Below are 24,599 nucleotides of genomic sequence, written 5' to 3'. Positions count from 1 at the left end.
GTCTCAATGAACATTTTTTTACTGGAGCAAATCCTCCTTAATCTAAGAAACTGGCCCTTAGGTATCCCATGTATACCTAAGGGCCAGTTTCTTAGATTAAGGAGGATTCGCTTTTGATAATGCCTTTCTTTCATCAAGATCAGACTTGCTTAAAAGCAATGTCAATATCAAATCAAAAAAGAAAAAATCTACACAGTTTTGATAGACCAATATCTGATGTTTATTTATTTATAAAATATTTTACCAGGAAGTAATACATTGAGAGTTACCTCTCGTTTTTAAGTATGTCCTGGCCACAGAGTTAAGACAAATAATACATGGTTACAAATACAGTTACATAAATGAACAGGGTATACATTATATACAAGACATTGCATGCACATATGTTAATATTGGTTGAATTTTATAGGGTTAGGAGTGAACTTCCATATGAATTTGCATAATTACCCTTTCAAAGTTTAATGATTGTAATATAACCGACCAGGGGAATTTAGGTCCCCATACTCTGTCTAGATATTATATCAATATAGATATGAATGAAACTCTAGGATTTATATTTCCTTCAAGTTTATGAAATACCTTGGGTATAAAAAGATTTACTGGTATTTTCAATTCAACCTTTAATTTTAATCTTATAAAACTCATCATATAATTGACATTATTGTACATTTCTTGATCATTAAACTATTCATTTAACAGGAATTATTATTTTAATTTTATTATTTTTTAATAATATATTCTTATCCATTTTTGTATTTTCATTTTATTTTTCATATATATATATTGGTTGATATGACATATTATCATGTATATTTAACACATGATGATATTGATTGCACACATTGATTGTGTTTCACAGGGGAATTGTTTGTATATTGTATATTTTTTGTGTTTTGTACATGGGGCTATTGTGAACCACCGTTGTAGACCCGGTCATTTATGTCCTTCCTTTTTGCATTACCCCGGTTGCTTTGCCTCACAGAGGGTGACATTGGAGGAACACTGTGGACAGACCTCTTTGAACTCTACCTCTTTGACAAAGCGCATGCATGCGCTAAACACGTCAGAGGTTCTTCTCAGGACTCCTGTTTTGTTCTGTGTTGCATTAGTGACACAATAAAGTTTGGTGGGGGGGGGGAGTTAAGTATGGATGACTGACTGTGTGGGTGGGTGGGTGAATGGCTGTGTGCATGGGTGGGTGAGAGAGAGAGAGAGAGAGAGAGAGAGAGAGAGAGAGAGCGAGAGAGCGAGAGAGGGGGAGGGGGAGGGGGAGAGGAAGAGAGGGGGGATTGAGTGGGAGAGAGAGGGGGTTTAAGTGTGAGAAAGAAGGGATTGAGTGTTAAAGAGAGGGGGGATTGAGTGTGAGAGAGGGAGCAATTGCATGTGAGAAAGGGTATTGAGTATGTGAGAGAAAGAGGGAGATTGAATGAGATAGATGGGGGAGATTAGGAGAGGGGGCAGAGGATGAGAGAGAGAGCAGCATTCATTTTTTTGCAGGGAGTACCAACAATTGTACAGTAGTTAAGCCACTGCCACCATGCTTTATTAATGTACAACAACTTGTATTATAAGATGTCTGAGGATGTATCCATATTGAGTTTATATTAACATATAATGTTATGTATTAATTGAAGCTCCTCTATTAACACCTCTGACAAGGTTTTTTTTCCAGCTATGTGTGTGACATCCTGCAAGGGACCGGTACTAATGTAGGACAATTTATTGGTTGATTACCCTCTATTGAGCCAATTGACTGTTTTATTATTAATATCTTCACTTGTCGTCCCAAATTCTGTACGTTTATGCTAGCATCAGCAAGTATGAAACTATACCATAAGCTGCTGGATAACATTTCTAGCAGCCCTGCCTTGTGTAGTCTCACTGATTGAGCTTGTTTTAATAGCCTTAAGTGGCCGCCTTTGATGTATACAGTCAGAGTCTGTGTAGCCACTACAGTGCTTTGATGTTCTCAGTGCTATGACCTGCTCTGTGCAATTTATAGTCTCTGAATTTTACACTCACTTTATCTAGATCAAGTCAACCATAGATCATGCTGCCGGTATGAACTGGGGCACATTTGTAACCATTTTATTAGAGGTGTTGATGTTCACGTTTAGGTGGGTTATGTTTACATTTTGTGATGCCACTGCGTTACTGTGTAACCGTGTTGCTGTGTGACTTGGATCTGGCTAGCAACAGTGAATGCACATTTTCACGCCTATTTGAGTTCAGAGGGGACATGGGGCAGGGTATGTATACAACACTTTGCATACTCTGTTCTTTATGATGACACAGGTCCACGGTTGGACTGAAACATTGATCTTGTTCCAATAAACATCTTTTTTCTTCACTAAGACCACTGCGTAGCCTGGATATTTCTTTATTTGCAAAATGCAGTTGTGACATATTTAGCATGTTTTTTCCCCAAATTCGTTTAGTTGTGCAATGTTTTGGCAAGATTCAAAGGGCTAATAATGTCACTAAATTAGTAAGCTTTCAGCTAAGTATCAACCAGTGAGCGAAACATGGTGTGTGTGCCTTAGTTAAAGTCTCAGCATTAAGCAAATCTTGTGATTTTAGATGATTTCACAAATGACTATTATTAATGGAAATTGCAATGCACACGACTTCATGCACAGTGAATTGCTTGCAAACTTTAAAATGGTCACCCTTGTGTTCACAGCTTAAAAAGGGCAACATTCACCAGGTTCACATCCTTTTGATAAAGTTTTGCACATTTCTATTTGAGGATTTGCTTTATACTCCAGCATCTGAGGTGCTTTGGAGTCTGTTTTCACATCAAATTAAAAAATAACATAAACAACTGAAACTGGTCTGTCTTTGAAGGAGCAATCCATGCAATATTCTACATGTTAAAAAAAAAAATCAGTTTTGTATTATTAGATAATACTTACTACATGTTTTTTATTCAACTCTTAATGCCATTTTAATGTTTTAATATACTGAGCACCTTTTGATTTCTATGCTTATTAATTTCTATGCCAGGTATTAACACACCTCTCCTGCAGTGCAAGATATTTGCAACACTTTCATGTTTGTGATAATTTGTTTCCACTATTCCCATCAGTTTGAGCTGCAAACTGTAACATTAGATAATGTTACCTTAGTAATATAAGAACACACTGTAGCTGCTGAGTTACAGATGCAGCCATGAGTATCCAAACACTTGGTTTGGAAAATCTGGGGGCGACATCCCAGTAATGCTGTGACATTTCAGTGACAATTCTGCAGACAGACTAATGGCCAATCGGATTAACAGTTGAATGGGAATGCCAGGCACCCCCGATGTGTTAATCCGATGGGCCATTAGTCTATCTGCAGAAATGTCACAGAAATTGTGCAGCATTACTCGGAGATTGCCCCAGATTTTCCAAGGCAAGTTTTCAGATACTCATGGCTGCATCTGTACACTGCCTCATACAAGGCAGTCATTTAGTGGACCCTGGGAAGCAGAATCTTTGCTGATCGAACACGGGAGAACGAATCGAACAGCAGCTTAGGTAATTAGTTTTCAATAAAGGTAATCAAAGGCTGCATATATTAAAATTATTGAATTTTTTTTTTCAAGTGTCACCCAGGCTACTTCTTTAAGTTATAACAGCATTGTCTTATCCACCTCTCTTCTTTGTCTTGTGTTATCTCTTTCGATGCTTCATCTAGAAAATGAAGATGAATAATTTGGCTCAGCATTTCTAATCAGCAGAACAGATAACTTTGTGTCATGGGTGCAGTGTGATTGACAGACGACTCCCTTCCTCTTCAGTGCACACTTTGATTTTTTGTCACGGTGACAGCAATAACACTGTCAATCTCAGCCTTTCCGTACCATTCCCCATCTCCATCACCAAAATCTAATAAAGCTAATCATCCTGAAATAAACGGGAAAAATAAATAAAATAAAAAATGGTACGACTGATTGATTCCTCCTAATGACGACAGTCAGCTCACATTAATTAGCAGCATCTTCCTATTCCTACTGTGTAAATTAGCAGAAAAACATTGTTTGAAAAGATTGGTAATTGTCCAAAAAGCTAAAAGAAGGTCTAGTAAGGTTAGAAAATGACCTACTCAAAGTGACCCATTCAGTAAAAATATTACAGATCAGGATTATGAGCCCAATTTAACAATTTTATTATCCACTTTGATTACAGTAGATGTGGTAGAAAAAAAACATAGTTAGTATTTCAGTCCCATTCCCAATACTTGCTAAATCACAAATAGATTTCCTTGTTGGTCACAAAAAAACATGTGACTCCACTAAAATAGCCGTGCCCTCCTTTGACTTTTGGATAGTAGAAGGCTATATCAAATATGGGGCCTATTTATGAAACTGTGACCATGGCATCATTTTTACACAGGGTTATGTGTTACCATATTTGTTAAACAGTTACCACAAAACTTAAGCTTTGCGAACTTCAAAGTTCATTCAGAACTTTGAGTTCAATTTTTGAACAGACTTTAGAATGCGAATGAAATTCAAGTCAAAATCGGAGAAAGGCTAATCCTCTGATTTGTTGTTTTTTCCCCCCAGGGTTATTTAAAAAAAAATATTCATTTAAGGACTGGGTGAACTTTAAAAAAAAAATATGTGTGAACGTTTTTGAAAAGTTTGATGTCTGAAGAGGTTAAACCTAAATTTTAATTTTTTTTTGATATTTTTCATAAAACCAAAAAAATGGAGTTTAGATAAATCCGAAACCAAACCACAAAAATATGTTAGAGCAAAGACAAAGAGATAACAGTGAATGTTTATTAAATAGGCCCTTTTGGATAATTTTTGTCATCTGAATATATCAACACCAAGATAAGTGAATTCAATTTTGAGTAATATACCTGAAGGTAGTGCTTTTTTTTAGACTTTATGGTATTGCTGAAAGGATGTGGTCATCACCAGAGACATATGGTTTTCTGGTTGTGGATAATCACAACATTTGTATTAACTAAGAAATCGGATTTGATGATGTTTACAAAACCGACAGTGTTATACAGTGAACCCAAATACAGTACTCGGTTGTAGAATCTGAATAATTCATTGAAGAGACTTTTTTATAATTACAGATCCAGTAAAGCATAAATAAATGGGTTCGGATTGGGTTCTGAGAGGATGGTCTATTTAGAACAATATTTTTAAAATTCTGAAAACACAATCTAGTTTTACTAATATTACTAAATTTATATATATATATATATATATATATATATATATAAAAAAAAAAAATTATATATATATATAAAATAAAATTATATATATAAAAATATATATATTTATATATAAATAAATTTATATATATATATATATATATATATATATATATATATATAAATAATAATTTACTAATATTACTAAAGAACACTAAAAAGTACCAAGTTGCTGTACACTTAACCGCCACTAGAGGTAATCTATTAGGGTCTGCTGCTATTTCCAGTGGTAGAGATAATTGAGCATTCTGTACAGATGTAACAAGACTGACTGTTTTTGGTACCTGGAAAATCCGCAAGATCAGGACTGTGATTGCCCCAGTGCCAGTGGATTATCTCTGTGGGGGTCCGATCCGGGAGCATGGACATCCCGCAGAGCGACCGCAGCAGCACTATCTCCGGAGCAGCGGCTTTATGCTTTTTCAGCCACGGTTTCGGAGGCAGTAAGTCTTGCTACATCTGTTTGCATTATAGCAGAAATGGTACAACTCTGGGGCAAAAAATCTACATCAAATGTATCAAAAAAAATATTTTATTTAAATCAACTGGATTTTTTTCTTTGATACATCTGTTTTTTTGACCCAAAACTTGAACCCCGTTTGCATTTATACTGTATATACTGAACAGCCCAATATACAGTATTTTGAAACATTTAGCGCACATAAAATCAGTAAAATTCACTAATTTCATATTTACAGTAATTTTTCTTTTTTTTTTACAATTGTGCACACTAAAACACTAAAAATATTTATGGCCACCTGTGGTGCCAAGAATAAATCTAAAGTGGTGCTACTCACACCCAAAGTTCCTGCAATATTACCCCTTCTCTCAATATTTCAAAGGTAACCCACTGCTTGTCTTGTAACAAGGTACTGCAAGAATATTTTACCTTTCTTCTGATTGGCAATGTAGTTTTGTCTTGTACTGTAGATGTCAATCCCTTTAATGTAACTGACCTACAGTACATAACTGCAGCAACTATTATAAAAATGACACCATCTGCCAGGCAGCAAAACCACATTTTCCTGTTCTCTCTGGATCCTCTCTTTAGCTTGTCTTCCCACATTGGAGAGAAAGCTACTTACAATATATGAGGTTGATGCACTGCTATACTTACAACCTAGTTTCCTGCCAAAAGGTTGGATTACAACATGTTAGATGATACCACATGATGTGCTCATAATTGGTAGAGACCTCCTCTCACACTCTGTGTACCTGATTGATTTTGCTTTATTAACTGGAGCTTCCCTGTCTTGTCAATTAAATTAATATTATGCAGCACGACGCAGGCATACAAACAGCTATAGAAACACTAAGCCATAAGAGATAACAAGGGACATTGTCTGGAAAAACCACTAACTGTTTACCCTCTGTGCCACCGGCCCAAAGACACACATCATCTCTCTGTCTGTCAACCACTAACACAATATCATGTTATTGTATTTTTAACTCTCACTCGATTTTAAGATTGAGTAATAGAGGATGGATCAATTTACTGTCGATCAATAAAGATGCATTTCAGTGACCTGTTAAAGGCTGCACAGTTAAGAAGCTTTCTTGTACTGTATTCCCTTGTACTTGTTGTCTGTCTCTCCAGTTTCCACCAATGCACACACTCTGTTCTCATTTAGAATCAAAACAATTTGAGATCCGAGTCTCTTTCATCAGATGGAGGGAGTCTGAGCCAGCTGTACGTCAGATAAGCTCCAAATTATTTTATGCAAAGGTCAATGTCTTCTACGATTCAGGTCTGGGAGCAAAACAGCTAGAATGAAATGTACCTTGAGCCCTTATCTAAAATTAAATAGCTTTTCAGGCCATCTGCTTTCAGCCACCCCAAACCACCAGACAAGAAATATAACTTTAAATGAACATGAAATGTTTATATTGAGTGTTCCCCTTAACCAAATTGTCATTTGAGAACTGGAGGCTGGTTGTGGAAAACAGTGAAAACACACTGGTGCATAGATTTATGCAGACACCAGAATCCTATTTAACTGTAAACCCAATAGGAGCAGAGCAAAAGCAGATTTGATTTATACACTTCGGCTCTGTGTCCATCCACTTACAGTAGCTTTCGCTCTTTAATGTTAGTGCTAATGTTGGTACTCAAACCCACAAAATTTATGGTGGAACAGAAATTAAGAATCATTAATGGCAATTAGAAACAACCTGCTACAAAATCTGTCGGGGCGCCCCGTGGGAAGTAGCGGCGAGCAGGGAGAGGTTGCAAGGGGCGCGCGGGTGCCGGTGGGTGCATGTGTCTGGCAAGGTGTGGGGAGCTGCGGGTGGTTTGGAGGGGCGACAGGATCGCCAGAGTCCTGAGAAGGCTTCAAGTGCAGGGTGCCACCATCTTGGCCAAGTCACGGATGCTCAGGGAAGTTTGCGCATGCTCAGTAGCCAGGGACAGTTGCAGCCAATAGGTAACAGTACCCAGGGGAACTATAGCCCCCAGAAGGCACTGGGACTGCCGGTGACATAGTGCGAACCAGCCAATAGGGCTGCAGCATTCTTCCTGCCTGAGAATAGATACATTTTGCATGCTTCAACAACGCTTGTCAGTTGGAGAAGGGAGCCAAACAGAGAGGTAGGGTCTCAGGAGCTTGTGGCTCTGAGACTAGGCCTAGTTTGTCCCCTTCGGCCCCAGATAGGCCCCAGCACATGTGTAGCTTGTGGCTGCTTCAGGGAAGGCCCCTTAGATAGGAATGCTTCCCCATTTTACTGTCTAGTGTCAGGGACACAGTGAAAACGCTGCATGGTGATCGCGGCCTGTGGTCTGGGACCAGACCACCTCTGTTGCAAGGGACTCTGGTGATATTATCTACGCCGGAATTCACCCCACGCGGAGTGGACGCCATCGTGGACGACGATAACATTGGATCAGACGGATCCTCTTGTTTATCTGTATTACCCGGGTGCTGGATGCCCCAGGCAGGTACCCAACTAAGTGCACCAACACTACACAGGATAGCGCTATCTCCTACATTTGGGTGGGCCTTGACATTGGGAAAAGGACATCAGGGTATGGGTGCCTGGTACCCAATGTACTTTGGGGACACTCACAGGTGGTATCAGGTTCGGTCATATTATACTGTGTGGTACAGGGTACCATTATTAGTGTGTAAAGTAAAAGTATATATATATACCTGTGTGTGTGTGAGTATTACTGGTATTGTTCCTAGGATGGCTTTATCCTGCTAAGCTAGGATCCCTTTCAGGTGGAGGTGCTGCACCGAGGCGAACACACAATCACACCAGGCTCCCAGTAGCAGAGGCTCAGGCCTTCTTTGAGCCTACAGGTAACGGCAGTACCAGTAGCCCCTTTAGTTGTGGGGGAACAACGGCTACACTTGTTTAGCTACTTGGGTAAACATAAGTAAAAAGTGCCTAAAAGGATGAAGTGTTATTTTTGGAAACTACTGAGAGTTTGTAGCATCATAATTGGCACTAACCCTTATTTAATAACGTCTGAAGCTAGTGTCTTGAATCGCATTAGACTAGAGTTGTGAAAATGTCTTCCAGAGTTCCTCATTAATTTTTTTTGAAAAGTTTAATTTAATCCTAAATTGATGCAAAAAAGACTAACTCCACAGAGAGAGATTACCCAAAACACACAGGGAAGAGAGACTACTCCCAAACACATGGGGGGACATTGCTCCCAAACATAGCATATTTAAATTAGCTTGTTCTCTGGTATTTCAGGCATGTTCACAAATCTGTCTATGAACAGCATAAATAACTTTATTCACAGGTAAATGGTCCCTCTAATAAATAGTTTTTCTATCTCACACTGTTCACACTCCTCACTAGTAGCCAAGAGCACAAAATATAGTACAAAAATAGGCTAATTTTGCATGATTCACAAACGTGGGAGAAAATGTTTCACATCTCTACATCAGACCTTATTGAATAGTGTCAATGGACTCCCTGTTTAGCCAAAGTAAGCAATACAGTACTATGTTAATACTGCCTTTGCCTCTTCATAGCAAGCAAACAGTTACAATGAAGGTGGTATTTATACAGTTCTTGATCAAGCTCTCGCTCACAACAATATGATATGTTTCTTGTTATACAGTACAGACATACCCCGGTTTAAGGACACTCACTTTAAGTACACTCGCGAGTAAGGACATTTCGCCCAATAGGCAAACGGCAGCTCACGCATGCGCCTGTCAGCACGTCCTGTACAGCAATACCGGCTCCCTACCTGTACCGAAGCTGTGTGCAAGTGGGGAGACTATAGAGCCTGTTATAAATGTGTTATTTACATCAGTAATGCACGTATATGATGCATAGCTATAAAAGCTATAAATGCTGTTTTTACCTTGATACACTGTAAGTGTGCATTTTACCAGATTTTTATAAAGGGTCATATCGACAGATCTGTACTATGTGTGTTTTTCTCCCTCTCTCACTGAGGTACACCCCGTGAGGTACAAGAGCCAATGATATACATCCATCAGCCTATTTGATCTCTATTGCCTGAAAACCACTACCTTCTCGTGAGTAGGAATAACACAAGAGCCAAGCTGTATAGGGTTAATCCCAGCACTGTTTATATTTCTGCACTTAGAGCGTTTTTTATATGTTTTTTTCCCTATGCTCCCCCTGGATCGTGTGATACAAGTTATACTCTTTGGGGATAAGCGAAAACAACCCCACCAGGAGGTTGAAGCAGAGGGGTATTACATTTAATATTCTTTTCACTTGTGAGTCATAGATTGCACAGTAATATCACATTGAGTCACTTGATATACTTTAGGGCTTAGCGCCTTGTTTACACCTTTGTGCTGCACAATTGGGTATGCCTGTACATACATTTGTTTTTGAAGGGTCTATAGTACAGTACATTTCAGCAAGCTCACAGGGAAAATAAGGCAACGGCCTAGATACATCAAACTCCGTTAAAACAGAGTTAATATCGCAACTGGTAAAACATTTGTATCCCTTCTTACTACTGCAATTTTATGACCAAAGTCATCAAGACTAATTTACCAGGTGAGATATATTACCTGTTGTCTCAATGCGTGAAATAACGCGACCGCCAATAACACGTTAATTCCCGCATTGTAATTGCATTACTAATATTTCTATGATAGGGTTATGTAGTTTAAATTATTACAGTACCCTATGGTAGATATTGCATTATATATTTTGATGCTTTTGGTTATCAAGTTATATCACCAGCATCAAAGATTTTGATACACAAATATACTAGACTATCTACCCCTCTTGGCCACATTAGTGGCTATTAAAGCATTGCCATGCAATGCTTTACTAACCGCTAAGGCAAACAAGCTGTTTATCCTTTTAGCCAAATGTGGTTGGCAAATTTAGTGATGTAATGCTAAAAAGAAGTAAGCACAAAGAAATGCAACCTATCAGATGGGATTGAGTTGCCATGGGATTACCTCCATTTAAGGTGGCATCATAGAATTTGACAAACAAGGTTAAAATCAATTATCATCCAAAAGAAAGGGGATCACCTGGTAAATTAACCAACCTGATTGGTTGATGTACCATGTGACCTCATGTGTTCTGCGATAGCTTAGACTACTATAAGTGGAAGAAACATAAGAGGCCACATCCTGTGGCTGAAGATTCAAGAAGAAGATAGAGGACATCTTTAAACAAGAAAAGAAGATAAAAGAAAATAAATACACACAGAAGAAGACTCGTAAATCCCCAGAGGTCCGAGGGCTCTGTGGCCAATTGAGGAGCTGACGTTAGAGAACAAGGATATCTGTGGATGACAAAAAGGCCATCGGGCCTGAATTCTTTAACATTTTTGTGTGGAGATTTGTATGGTGGCCATTGAGCCTGGATTATTTTTGTTATGGTTTTGCACCTTATTTGCATGGAAAATGAATATTTACAGAAGAGGCACTGTCTAGAGCAGTGGGTTCAATAACTCATGATGAGAAAACCTCAGAAAAGGAGATGCAAGCATATGTTGATATAACCGTGAATTCAAGCCCCATAGCTAACCACCAATTGTAAAGAACCAAATGAGAAATATGAATCACTATGGCTCCTCGTAGATGTCTAGAGATGTGTTAAGATTTCACCTGAGTTCTTGAACCATGTGTGAAATCGGTTTGTGAATCAGTCACAGCTGAGTTACAACACAGTCACAATGTCCCAATCATTTCAGTCTAAGGTGATAACTCCTATCCAGATCCAAAAAGTTTTGCTTGAGAGGAGAAACTACTGTACTTAGACAATCATTCGTGAATTGTGACAGAGCTGCAATTTACCGTTTTGGCAAAACAGCAAATTGATGATGAAAATGTGTGATTTCAGGGAAACTTTTAACCTTTAAAACTTCTGAAAACTGGCTTGCCAAGAATGGATTTTGGTAAAAAAAAAAAAAAAATAGGAAAAAAAAGGTTGCAATTGCATCTTGAAAGTTTCGTACATCTCTAGAAATGGTCATGCTAAAAGATGTCCACTCAGATTTAGCTAAAGGGCCAACATTGAAAAGATAAGCAATGGACATCAAAAGCCTTGAAATGCTCGTTAAAACTTGTTAACGTGAGAGAAGGTTGTTTCAAAATGAAAGAAGCAGCGAACAGGACTTCAGAGTCAAATATAGTTGTACATGCACAGCAGAATTATTTGTCTTTTATATGCCAACCTATATATTCAACACAGGTAACCTAAAGTTATTAACCCAACGGGAACTGATTGACTGGAAACCATAAGAGAAAGCACAGACAGGTCAGATGTTGGTATCTCTCTTCCTATACAAACACAAACATATACTGCATATAAACCTTACCTTTGACCGATGCCAGGACAAAAAAGAAGCAAAGGAAGTGAGGGGCTGCTTAAAAAGAGGAAAATACTGTGAGAATGTTTGGTCTCATGGCATTCCCTTCCGAGGCTGAGCAGATCCAAGCCGTGAAAGTTCAGGAGTTATGGGGGGTGGGGGGTGGGGGTTGAATTTGGAATCCTGAACCACCCATCCTTATCTTGAGTAGGCCTTAAATTAAAGCAGCAGTATTTCAACACCATGTTCAAATTCATATTTCTTGTTGATGTAGTCAATCAACAAGACGTTTAATACTTTTCTTTTTTTTCAGCTACCTATTCCACTTACATTAACACATAAAATATCTGCTTGAGTTGTAAATACCTTTGACCATTTTTTTTACAAAGCTGCCCTTTTCTGTCAAAAGAATAATATTTAAAAAACAGTCTCATGATTTATAATCAGTATAAAAGCATGCACAATTTGAATGTTTTCTTCCCTGAAAATGTCTCGTCTTCTTTTTTTAACCCCTTCACCAAATTGCTCTGGAGGTTTTTTCGGACTATCTGTCACCTTTCCCAAACAAGGATTTACAGAGAGTATTTTCAACCCAGTTTCCAATTTGACTAGAGTAATTTCTTATGACACCGTAGATCTTTTTTTAACAATGTGTGAAGCAATATACACCTCACACATCATTACATTACAGTAGGTTGCGTGGCTCAGACAGCAGTTTAAGTTTGCAGCTCACAATGCAGGAAATATAACTTCTAATTGTTTTGCCTCTTGTCCCAAGTGATTGTTTATAGGATATATCTGGGAGGTTTAAAATGCATTTTACCAAAGTGACCTACCGTATATATGTGTATATGGGAAGATCTAGACTTACTGTACAAAAAAAAAAGAAGCCATATACAGGCTGTCCACCAGAATCCGTCCCGCAAACCGCCATTGGATAGCGGCCATCGGATTGCGGAACCAATGTTAATCCGCGGCAGTGAGCGCCGGAGAACCCGTTACCATGTCGGATAATGCGTTCAGTGGAATGCATAACCCGGCGTCGGATAAACCATTCTCTCCCGTCTCGATTACTGCAACCTCCTGCTGTCCGGCCTCCCTGTCTCTCACCTGTCTCCCCTACAATCTATCCTAAACGCTGCTGCCAGAATCACTCTACTCTTTCCGAAATCTGTCTCCGCGTCTCCCCTCCTGAAATCCCTCTCCTGGCTTCCGATCAAATCCCGCATCTAACACTCAATTTTCCTCCTCACTTTTAAAGCTTTACACTTCAGCCCCTCCTTACATCTCAGTCCTAATTTCTCGCTATGCACCATCCCGATTCTTGCATTCTGCTCAAGGATGTCTTCTCTCTACCCTCTTTGTACCTAAAGCCCTCTCCCGCCTTAAACCTTTCTCACTGACTGCCCCGCACCTCTGGAATGCCCTTCCCCTCAATGCCCGACTAGCACCCTCTCTATACACCTTTAAGACCCACCTTAACACACATTTGCTTAATGAAGCATAAGAATAGCACTGTCGATATTCCTGGACACATGATACATAAAGCTTGGCCCCCTACAGACGTACTTACTAGAATTCCCTCCTACTGTCTCTATACGTTCCCCTACCTACTAATTAGATTGTAAGCTTCTCGGAGCAGGGACTACTCTTCCTTAATGTTACTTTTATGTCTGAAGCACTTATTCCCATGATCTGTTATTTATATTATCTGTTATTTATTTGATTACCACGTGTATTACTACTTTGAAGCGCTATGTATATTTATGGCACTATATAAATAAAGACATACAATACAATAAATGACCCACTAAATTTCTGCTCATTTCATCCCTGAGTATAGAGACCAGATAGCATAAACTGTATTGGACTATATGTTTGTTTGGGCTAGGAATTTAGTGTGCTAGTCCTAATAGATCTACATAAAGTATGACAATATTTTTTTTAATAAAAAGTTAATAATACAATAATTTATTTGCTTAGGCAAGTGTAACCTAAAGTAGAAATCATTCTATTTTTTATTTTATTTTTTGAACTAGGGACTAAGAGCTAAACCAAAATTATGGTAATTTGAGTTCCTGGGAAACACACACATTGCAACATACAGTATTTACACAAAGAACAAGATCAACCAAGAGGCAACATCAAGATTCCAATGACCTTGTGACATTCTATTGCGTTGGCGGAGATGAACCCATATTGATTGTCCAAAAGGAGAAAAAAATGGAAAAAAAAGTTAATATCTTGGAGGTTGATTATTTTAACATTGAATGTGATTGCAGTATAAAGTAAAGGTGTCCTGCCTCAGAGTCACAGTTTAATAAGCTTATTGATTTTACTATATATTTTAATTAAAAACATCAGATTTTTTTGGAGTGTTGTTAGGTTTTAACCTATCATGAAAAGCCAAAGAAAAGGCCATACCAACTCATAGGAACTTAGAATTTGACGGCAGACAAGAACCATTTGGCCCATCTAGCCTGTCCATTTTCCTATCTGTTGTAAACCGCAGTTCGTATTTGATCCTTGGCCTTCTTTCATATTTAGTGTAGCCTTATGTCTCCCACATGTTTGAATTCCCTTACTGTATTAGACCCTTTCCGTGGCAAAGTACTTCCTCACGTTTCCCCTTAGCCTGCCACACTCCAGCTTCAGAAAATGAGCTCTTGTTTCCAGCACGTCCCTTTCCTTGAAATACTGTACAGTATGCTTCCCTCCTTTGTTGAAGCTCTTTGGGGACTATTCCAGTAGCTCTGAAATGCGACTTAACACATGGAAAGTGCACTTTAGTAGCATCGTGGTAAACTTTATTATTCTTGAAGCCGTTATCGCATGTCCAAATCACTTGTTTTTGGCTTTTCGTGCTTTTTTTTTTAGATGCGTTTTCACTCTTTCTCTGCCAATCTCATTAGTTTGTCAAAAAAGGGTGAAACTCACATTTTTTGCCAACAACTGCTATTCTGATACAGTAGTGAGTAGCGAGATCAGTATTGTAAGTTACATCTACAGCCTGAAATATGTGTTTGGCTGAGAGAGCAAAACCTATAAGTCAGACTGAGGATGGAGTTGGCAGTACCTCTGGTCATTTCGCTTCTAAGGAGAGTAAAATCAATGTGTTTTGACTGTTAAACCATGCAGTTTATCACTTTTTTTAGAAGAAGCAGTTTACAATAGAGAATATCTGAAGAGAGATCTGGAGATCCAGAGAGGAACCTTATTGGCTGAGGCAGCTGTGATGCGTGAGGCTGACAGAGGAGCCACCGGACGTGAGTGAGAGCCATAGACCGGGTAGAGCGTGCAGGGGCCAAGCAGCTGATCTGGGAAAGTGGTTGAAGTGCGCCCAGAGTCACTTCATGCTTTTAACCAGCGGGGAGCGTGTGAGTGTTTCCCTCTCCCCTCTGTGTTGTGTGTGATTGAAGTAAAGTGTTAATGCACTATTGTCCTTGGATTTGTATTTCCTTCTGCATATGAGGTCTGGAAGGAATCCCTATACCAGAAGATTCTATGGTCTATGGGAGACTGTGTGGTATCAGTGTTTAGTTAATCACTGGGGATGTTGGCACATTGTATTGCACATTTCAATCTGCGCCAGGAACACTTGTTGGTTTGGATTGGTGTTTTTTGACGGTTTGGGAGACTGCTGGTGTTCAGGCAGCATTTTGAAATAATTATTTTATATCACTTATTTGTTGCACTTTATTTGTTGTTTATTTATATGCAATGCATTATAGTCTGGATATCTCTACATCTGAATTTATGAAAGGCCTGCTCATTGCATGCGGGCTTCATGGCTGGTGCCAGAGATGTCCATGCAAACTGCACCAGATGTGCCACCAACGCCATATAAAACAATTACTGCATTTATAGCTCTGTTCATGATGGGTGACCATCTCTTAAATTAATAAATATAGTTATTATGTTACAGTGTCACATAAAGTGTCTAAGAAAGAATTACTTATCCCTGAGTTATTGGTGAGTTCATTAACATGACTTGTAGAGCAGCATATTGCTAAGAGGTCACAAGGGAGTAGTGGAAGGAAATACTGCATCTTCAGAAACACAGTGCAACACTATACAGTATCTTGGAGTTATGTGTTATTTGCTCTTGAGCTGTTTTTGTATGCATGCATACTGTAAGTCACTCTCACCATTGGATGTTAGTTAATAGAATTTTCTTAAAGTGTTTAATTTAAAATTAAATTAATCAATTAAGAAAAAGGTGTTGCATGCATTTACTTAATATAGAAAATAACATTTCACCTAATTTTATGACTGTAATTTACACACTTGAATAATATAAATAGCTGGTGAGCCTGCGGACGGTTAGTATAAGTATATCTAAAATCACGAGTTTCATTTAAAATATGTATTTACAGGGGGGCACGTGTGCAGCGTGCTGGTGGATGACTGCTAAAGGACTGAGCATCGACGGAGTCCATCACTCTAAGCAGGAAACATGCAAATGTGAGAGTAATCTAACTAAAAAAGATTTGATCAGCCTACAGAGGATATGGTTAAAAAGTACACCACCTAAGAACTCCAAAAAAACATCTTCCCATGGGGTCTCAATAAAGACACCATGCCACAAGTGGAGTCAGAAGATGGCAGCTCCGCGTGCAGGCTCTTGGGGCTCCCCATGGCACCAAAGTTGGAGAGAGATTCATACAATGAAAAAGAGACCAAGCACAAAGCAACCAAGATTGGTGAATACAATTTAAATGAACTGATTAACGTCCCTTGAAAAGGACAAAAGTGATAATAAATGCAGAGCAATATTGATAATTTATACAAAAAACCTTGGGCAAGGTGCAGCTCAGTTCAGGATGTTTCCCAACATCCACAGGGTAGATAGAAGCAAATATGGGAAAATAAAAACAGAAGAGAAAACATAGTGCAATAATGCTAGAAAAATATATAAAAGTGCCAGTAAAGACTGTAGATGTTCATCTAACATGATGTGAGATAAAAACAAGTGTTTTATCACAAAGTTTTATCTCCAAGTGGATCTAAGAGGTACGTTTCAGAGGTCTGTGGTGTATGAGAAGGAAAGAGAAAGACAGGACATAGTACAAATGCAGATTTATGTAAAATACCAAATAGAGCAATGTAAGACCAAACTCACATGCTCCCAGAAAAATAAAAGCAATTTGACCGCTCTGGGTCCTGGGGTATGTCGACTGGAGACTCCACTCCTCAGCACTAATCTCCCGCAGCTCCAATCTGCGTGCACAGCCGGCTGATGATGTCACCGATGGAGGTGGGGTGGTCACGTTCCCGTAGCAGTGTGGAGAGAGGATAGGTCACAGCAGTCCAAGTATACCTTGTGTTTTAATCCTACATGTTTACTAAAAAATGTGCTTCCTCAGTGATTCAGTTGGAGAGAGAGAAGTAGGTTTACTAGAGCAGACCTAGAATTCTTCCTACAGAAAAATACAAGGACAATACAATTAGATAAACAAAAATCAGTCTCAGATCTGAAGCAGAAGATTGCCTCTGTGGGTTCTACAGTAGGACAGGTGAACTAGAATCCACAATGGACGATACCCTCCAACGATAGATGGGCATGGAAGATTAGATTTACTGAGGAATTCTCACAATTTAAAGACAACAGGGAAGATCTGGAAATTAGGGAACTTGCGAATAAGGAATATCCCTGAATCAACATCGACAGAAGAGCTGCATGCAGGCTCAAAGGAAGGTACCTGTAACAGGGACTTATCCCTGTTTAAAATACTGCCTCTAAATCCATCAGGGAGCTTTTTAATTCCATCCAGGCAATTAACCAGACTCCACCTGGTAATGATACAGTTTAAAACTGCTGCTGAAACAGACCCAGATAAATTTTTCTCAGCACACAATGGTGCTGACATGAAGAGACGGTCTTGAATACCCTGGAGGAGTGTGTATAGACAACAAGACACAAGGGGACCAGCCCTCTTTTCCTGGACACAGAGGAGCCAGGAACCTGCCAGAGGCTGGACCCTCAAGCACACTATGACACCTGTACACCACTGACCTGATGGGCCACCTGCTATAAGGTACCGCTGAGACTTTGGGGTGGTAGGCTGGATAGGGGCTTATCCGCCCAGTCTTTTAAGAGAGGGACTGGGGGAAGTAAGATAGCCTTTTCAAAGGGATAGGTGTTGTTTTGTATATTTTTGTTTGCTGTGCGGTTTAAAGGGACAGGCTCAATAAAGCCATATGTTAATTTCACCCTAAACGGTCTCCATGTGCATACCTCTGCACACATCTTTTACAGGGCCCCCATCCAAATATTTAATGACTTTGCCCATATCACCATCAAATGGAAGAGAAAGACAATCATACATATCCTTATTCAAAAGGGGATAAGATAGGCTTCCCGTATTACATGATCATCTTGTGAGATGGCAAACAATATGCAATCAGAGCCCCAGACAAAGTCAATAACTTCATGAGCCAATACCAGATCACGGGAGGCCTCGACCAGAACCAGAGTGAAACCGGTTCTGAGAAGCACTCAGGACAAGGTATTCCACATGAACTGAGGTGGGAGCCCCGAACTAGAACTCTGAGTTGCTGGCAGATCCTCTGGTTGGTCCTACTCTGTCTCCTCCCTCTGCTCCGTGCACCTTGCTCCATTGTTCCGCTTGAGGCAGAGGTCTGGCCATGGTTGGGGCCATTCTGAATCCCCCGCTGTGGCCTTTCGCCCGGGGTTGGTTGTGGATGTCAAGGGGGGGGCTTCTCACCTGGACCTGATTGGGGGTCCTGTGCACTCTAGACTCCAGGACGCTTCGTTCTTGGCCCCCCATGGTGGGGTAGGGGGAGCACGTGAGACTTACTGAGGGCTGACGGAGGGGAGTGGTGAGATGCTGTTGTAAAAAACTAACAAAAAAGTATTTCTAAAAAAAAAAAAAACTGACTGCAAATGTATAAAAAAAAATTAAGTCATTGGTCAACTGATATATTTTTGTTTCAGTTTTGCATATTCTTTAGTTGATTATCTCAAATTTTATATTTAATTTAATATACTTAATATATTTGTCTTAATACAAGGCACAGAGTCCTAACATTGGGATCGCCAAAATAAAATTGACTCCTTTCCATTTTAAAGCTGCCAGCAACCACTGATTTGAAAAACATATTTTTTCTTGTTATTGTAACCTTAAAAATAAACGTTGGTTATGCTTGATACAGCTACTCTGGCCTTTATTTTATGATGCAACACTCCAGAGAAATCTACATGTAATTTTTAGATTTTGGGGGCGAGCACAGATTTGCCACAATGAATTTTTCTACAAATTGATTCAATGTTTAAAATATGAGCTTCAAGGAGAAAATCTAACAAATACTATAAAATGAGAATATTACATTTTTGATTTCCGCTGCCTTTCTCACAAATGTTTAAGAAGGGACTGCATCATTAATATTGTGGTGTCGCGGGAATTTTCCTTTTTCATAGTGCAGTGCTTGTACTTACTCATTGAATTTGTGGTCACATACTGTATCTTACACCAAAGTTAATTTATCATATCCTCCTGACTCCAATATTGGGGCAGAATGGGTGCAAACGAAATGCCCCACATTTATCAGATGAAAAATCCCATCACTATCAATTTACTTCCTATTCTTTGATAAATGTGCTGATGCTTTTTGCATCAGTAGTGTTTCCATTTTCGATTCAGAAGCTCTGATTTGAGGAGAAGGAGCGGCTCATTGAGTAAAGACACTGACTCTGGCACTGAGTTTGAGAGCAGGGGAGCCTGGTTCAATTCCTGGTGTCAGCTCCCTGTGACCTTGGGCAAGTCACTTTATCTCCCTGTGCCTCAGGCACCAAAAATATAGATTGTAAGCTCTACGGGGCAGGGACTGTGTCTGCAAAAATGTTTCTGTAAAGTGCTACATAAAACTAGCAGCACTATACAAGAACAAACAATTATTATTATTAATTATTCCCAATTGAGTTCAACTACCTGTATACCAAATTACTGACTGCTGTATGATAGGAGTATAAATATATCTGTTTGGGGAAAATTGGGTTCCTTCCTCTTCATATCTAATAAATCGTTTTCTACAATGCACCTTCCCTCTCCTTCGCTGGCATGTGTTGCTTTTATGGTTAGTAATCAACATGTACAGTAGGTTCGAAACTCTCCTCCTCATTAAAGTTGCTATCTTGCTGGTCACTAGTCAGTTGTGCCAGCCTCTTACATTTTGAATGCAGACATTAAAGATCATCTTTGAGTAGCCTTGTATCCTCTTGGCTAATCTGCCCTACCTTACACATAAGCCCTTGTACCAGCGCAGGCAGTGTTAGGGTTAAATCTATGCCCTTGCTGCTGCAGCAGTAAACAACTCCCTTGAATGATGGGGAAGGGGGGAGGCTGTGTACTACCCTCAGGGCCCCTCCTGGGGGCTCAAACCTAGGACCCTCCCCCCGGGTAAAAAAAGGGCTGCAGATCCAAATGTAGTGGTTGTTGGAAGTGTGGAGCCAGGACTCTTCCTCCCCCTCACACATTGGAGTGGGATACTACCCCTTACTCCATCAGGGGTTAAGGGAGCAAACTATAGACCTTTGGGGCCTCAAGCCCCGGGGGTTGATGCAAGGGACCAGAGGAACAGAAAAGAGTGTACATGGTGGTATGCTGTATGAAGAATAAAGAACCATCCTTGGTTTTATACTCCTGCCTGAGACTGCAGTTTATCAGGGGGAGTGCAAAAGGGTTTTCCTGCAGAAACTGCACCCGGCTCTGCTGAGGCTTGCTAGAAATGGAGGCGCTGCACCCATGAAGAACTGGGAAGATCCATAAAGCCTGTCCTGTTCGTCCCAAACTAACACCGACGGACACTCAGTGTCCTGTAAGCCTAGCAGATGAGCAACACAACAACACCAGGCAACAGTGAAATCTCCCAGAGGGTGGGGGAACACCTGTTACATTTGTAATTTAATATTAATAATAACCGATTTATTTCGTAGAAGCAGCTAATATAAGATCCTTCCCTGTCCTAATAATGCCAGTGTATTAGAGTCTCAATGATTGGGATATATACCTACTTAAGTTCTGTATATCAATTCACATTTGAATCCTCGGATATGTACAGCATGTATCTCAACAACTCACTGGCAGTAAATTAGAAGCTGGGCTCTCCAATATAAAGATTTTAGAGGAAGAATTAATGCTTGTTTTAGTTAAATGATTTCAAATGTTGTATATATATATATATAGGTATATATATATATATATATATATATATATATATATATATATATATATATACATACACACATACACACACACACACACACACACTCTGCCCATTATTTAGCAAAAGCAATAAGTGATGTTGTAAAAGACACTACTTGTGATACCTATTAGAATTGTACTGAGGTTGAGATAGATGGATACAAAGAAGATTTATGTTTCATCTTTGCTGCTACTGTACATTGATTGGCAAATTAGTCTTCCTCTTTCAATGGACTCCCAACCCTCAGCTTGTCTCGTAGCGCCTTAGTGCGTAAAACACCATGAGGTGAGCCTGAGGACAGAAGACTCTTAATCATGACACAGACCACACTAGGAACCAATTTAAAAGTGATTTATTCTAAACCCTCATTAATCCCTTGTAAGAGTGATAGTTAATTTTAAAAAAAAATTGCACAAAACGAAACTTCTCAAGTTGTAGTTTAATGAGAAAATGGCTGCTATGGAAACATAGTCTCTTCCCAATTTACGACATGGAGTATCAAAAGACATATTCCCTATAGGTTCGATGTTTCAAGCTGTCCCTGCTGCAAAGTTTATTCTGATTGTACATCTTGCATGCAAAACAAAGCTTGCAAGTCATTATAGTATTCCAGCAGGCTTCTTTACAACATGTAGCCTTGTGTCATTTCATTAGTAAGGAAGGACAAATATCTTACTACTTTCACACCCTCAGTTATGGCTCAATATTCCCCACTATTTACTTAATGGTAAAACGCATGGATGATTGTGTGAAATTTGCCGTAAAACAAATCCCCATCCTACAAGTCCAATGATTTGGTTTTAAAGCTACATTGCCATCAAGAGAAAGGAGATCTCCATGAATTATTTTCAGCTCATGATTATCCAGATGTCTTTTATCCACACCGACTCCTCATACAATCCATCATCAGAAAGTAGGCCCTGACCTCTCAAAAAGGGGTGGCATGAACACGGAGCAAACCCCACTTCTACTGGGGCTGGTCCAATTGCATAAAAACATTGGGGCAGACCCACAGAACTCCGTTAGTTACTTATCGAGACGTTAACTTAAGTGCTAACGGTGATCTTCAAAGCTCACTAGCGATGCATTGAGTGCTGTTTTACAGCTAAAATGGCCTTTCGTTAACTTTAGAGGCCATTAGTGGACCACAGCAGGCCATTAAAGTTAATGCGAGCCTTAATGCTATATTAATTTAGGTCATCAGGGCTATACATGGCGTTAGGGTTTCCAGCACTTGACGCTGGGTCGCAGAAATGTTTTTGGCCTTGTCAGGACATGAAGGGGCCAATTTGTCTTCCTATATTTCCTTAACAATGTAGGAAGCCAAAGTGAATACCCTGGACTAGGACAAAACATTTAGGCAAGACCTACAGTATGTATTAATCCCTTGGAAACCATGGTTGCCATGAAGGCATGGATTATGCAGTTAATAAAGATACCCTACTGTAACTAACTTACCCATTACCCATTGTATGTCATAGCGGTAAAACTGCTAATAGCTGATGAACCCCACCTGTTCTATATGGTTTAGCCTAACTAGAATTGGACTTAATCTATTAGCCATAATTTGCTGCATATTTTTCAATCTGTATTCAATAATGCAAATGGTCGTTAGCTACTACAACTCATCAGTTCTTTGTATTCTTTATGGATTATTGCTATATTAACTGTTGTCATTTGACTTCCACATTAAGTTTTAAGACCTCATCATCAGTGTTAGCTTGAATCTGAAGTGCCTCCTCCATTTTGTGCTCTGAAGTCCTCTCAACTAATGAGACCATTCCAGCCTTTATTTCAGCTACTACTGACTCAAGCAAGGTCTGAATGTTTTTAACAGATCTTCCAGGTCTCTTTTAGTAATACCTGTATCTTCCTCCCGTTCTAGGTTGGAGTCCGATCCACATGGGAAGGCCGAGCCGAGGGGCCGCCATCACCTAGATCTTCCATTGGCGAGATGCCTCTGCTGAAAAGCGCTGGGCCTTTTTTTGTTCTTTGGAGGCATCTGTAATGTATTCCTATGGCCTCCGGTTACTTTTAAAACTATTTCTTAAAATCTCTGGGGGCTTTAAACAAGGTTTTTCTTAGCGGGGTCCATGGAGCGACTTCAGAAGACGACCATGCACCTGGACGTCACGTTGGCGCTCCCCACTACTATCATTCTTAAGAAATCTTTGCAAATCACATTGACGGTGTTCGCAAAACAAAGTATGTGCATGAAGTCACCAAGACCGAGTGCACAAATAATATATTAATATAAGAAATTATACAAGCTGGGGAAAGTCTAAGGGAGGTCTGCGATTGTTCAATAGTTTTTTTTTTAATTTTGTCCAAGAGACTGACATCACTCTGCTTTACACAGCGCATCTGACAGAGATAGTAAACTTAATGAGTTAAAAGCCCACTGTAGTTTCTCAAGACTCAAAGCAACTTGTCCACATATCTGTGATTTAGTGCACAGATGGCATTATGGAAATCTTTAGGGCCATGCTAACTTTACTACATATCTCTGTACTACACATAACTCTGGAATGGCTTTTCTGCAGACATTACTTCTGAATGGAATTTGGTAGCATGAGCATTGAGTTGCTATTAGCATGTGAAAGCCCAGCAAATCAATAACAGATGTATGACTCATACAGTATTTAACGTTACCATAACAGCTATAGCCATCGTTATCTTCTGTGCCACAGGGTGCATGGAATCATACTTATATGTTACTTGAGAAAAATCATGTTGCCCAGAATCAGAGCTTCTGAGTTGATTGCCATATAACGTCTCCTTCACTGTTGCTGAAATACATCTTCTTACCTTTTTCATTCCCTGTTTAAGTTTTGGGAAAGGGAAAGAGATTATAGTAATAGGGAATGAGCGGTCAGATGCTGGTGCCTACATGCCATAAGCTAACCATGTGACTCAAATATAAATCATTCATTAGTTTAGTAGTTGCGGACTATATGCCAATATAATACCAACACAGGTAACCCAGCAGAGTTACCAAAATATAAATAACTTACTGGTATAATCGTAGTGGAGAGAGGACAGATGCTGATATCTATATGGCAATCAGTAGCGGATTTCCCATTAGGCCCATTAGGCTCGGGCCTAGGGCAGCAACATTTTCGGGTGGCAAAATTTTTACCCCCATATGTTTTTGTCGAGCTCTTAGGCCCACCGGGATAGTGGGAAGGTACATACATGTGTCGGCCACCTCCTTGCTGCCACCCTCCTGCTCCTTTGGAATCCATGGCGTCTCGTTGCCATGGTAATGTGGCGTTGCAACGTCAAATGACGTCATGATGTCGTTTCCATAGCAACGCACCACTGTGCGTAATGATCCAAGACTTAAAATTGTACAAAGGGGTTTCTATGGCAATATAATTTC

The sequence above is a fragment of the Ascaphus truei genome, chromosome 5, assembly GCF_040206685.1.
Source record: "Ascaphus truei isolate aAscTru1 chromosome 5, aAscTru1.hap1, whole genome shotgun sequence".
NCBI lineage: Eukaryota > Metazoa > Chordata > Amphibia > Anura > Ascaphidae > Ascaphus > Ascaphus truei.
Note: the sequence above shows the minus strand (reverse complement) of the source record.